The sequence below is a fragment of the Otolemur garnettii genome, unplaced genomic scaffold (genome assembly GCF_000181295.1).
Source record: "Otolemur garnettii isolate 467f Iridium unplaced genomic scaffold, OtoGar3 scaffold00003, whole genome shotgun sequence".
Classification (NCBI taxonomy): Eukaryota; Metazoa; Chordata; class Mammalia; order Primates; family Galagidae; genus Otolemur; species Otolemur garnettii.
Window position 1 is genome coordinate 35,610,509 of NW_003852398.1, and position 1,856 is coordinate 35,612,364.

A 1,856-nucleotide genomic window follows, 5' to 3' on the forward strand; every position below is an offset into this window, starting at 1 on the left:
TTCGAACCCGCCACCTTAGGTGTACATGGCTGGCGCTTTAGCCGGTTGAGCCATAGGCGCCGAGCCTTTTGTCTTAATTCTTAAACCATACTATGGCTGAGATAAGAAAGAATGGACCAGCTCAGCACCCGTAGCTCAGTTGTTAGGGTACCAGCCACATACACCAAAGCTGACAGGTTCGAACCTGGCCTGGGCCTGCTAATCAACAATGACAACTGCAATGACAACAACAACAACAAAAATAGGTAGGTGATGTGGCAGGCACCTATAGTCCCAGCTAGTTGGAAGGCTGAGGCAAGAGAATCGTTTAAACCCAAGAGTTTGAGGTGGCTGTGGCTGTGATGTCACAGCACTCTACCGAGGGCAACATAATGAGACTCTGTCTCAAGAAAAAAAAAAAGAAAGAAAGAATGGACCTATGGACCTTTCACACAGGAAGTTTAGCTGGCTGTAACCAGAAAAGACATCTCTCCATTCATTCAGTAGGTCCTACACTTGGGACTTAGTCCTTCCTGTCCAAGCAGGAGTTGCTCCTAGAAATGATGAGACATTTTTTTTCTTTTCTCTCTTTTTTTATCTGAGACAGAGTCTCACTATGTTGCCCTTGGTAGAGTATCGTGGTGTCACAGCTCACAGCAACCTTAAATCTTTGGGCTTTTTTTTTTTTAATTTTTTTTTTTTATATTTTATTTATTTATTTCTGCAGTTTTTGGCCAGGGCTGGGTTTGAACCTGCCACCTCCGGCATATGGGACCGGTGCCCTACCCTTTTGAGCCACAGGCACCACCCAATCTTTGGGCTTAAGCGATTCTCTTGCCTCAGCCTCCCAAGTAGCTGGGACTACTACAGGCACCCGCCGCAACACCCAGCTATTTTTTGTTGCAGTTGTCATTGTTTAGCTGGTCCAGGCTATCTCAAACTCTTGGGCTTAAGCAATCCTCTTGCCTCAGCCTCCCAAGTAGCTGAGACTACAGGCACCCACCACAACGTCCAGCTATTTTTTAGAGACAGGGTCTCGCACATGCTCAGGCTGGTCTGTGATCTCAAGCAATCCACCCACCTGGCCTCTCAGAGTGCTGGGATTATAGGCATGAGCCACCGCACCTGGCCCTTTCTTATTTGTTTATAATCCATCTCCTATTAGAATGTTACCTGCTCCATGAGGGTGAGAGGGTGTACAATGCTCCAATCTCAGATGATAAAATAATACAATTGAGCTAGAGGCACTCAATATTTGTTACATGAATGAATGAGTATAGGAAACAATTAAAATCAGTCCAAGGCCAGCAAGCAGACAGACATGCAATCCAGTGCTACCCCGAAATTTCCCAGGATTTAGAGAGGGGGCTTTCTTGGAAAGGGTGGATGGGGAGTACAGGATGAAAGTGGAATTTGGGGCATATCAAGTAGCATGATGTCCTGGGTGGATTGGAGGCAGACTTCCCCTTCCTCATCCTCTTCTTTTGGAGAGTTGTGACATTCTGAAGTTTCTCCAGGGGCCCACATGGAGATCTTGTATATACTTAAAAAACTTTGGGCAAGAGTAACTACCAAACCCAAATATGTGCATACTTTATCATCTAGTAATTTTGTTCCTAGGTATCTACATATGCAAAAGAGAAATAAGTACATGTAGTCACCAAAAGATATGTATAAGTGTGATTTTCACACTATATACAGTAACTACAAATACACATCAGTATTTGATGCTGAAATGAAAATAATGTATTGTGGTTGATACATACAACAAAGTATTAAATAGCAATTTGGAGGAAGTGCCCAACATATTGCTGAACAAAAGAAGCCAGACACACAAAAGGACATTCTGTGTGATTCCATTTGTTTACAATTTAAAA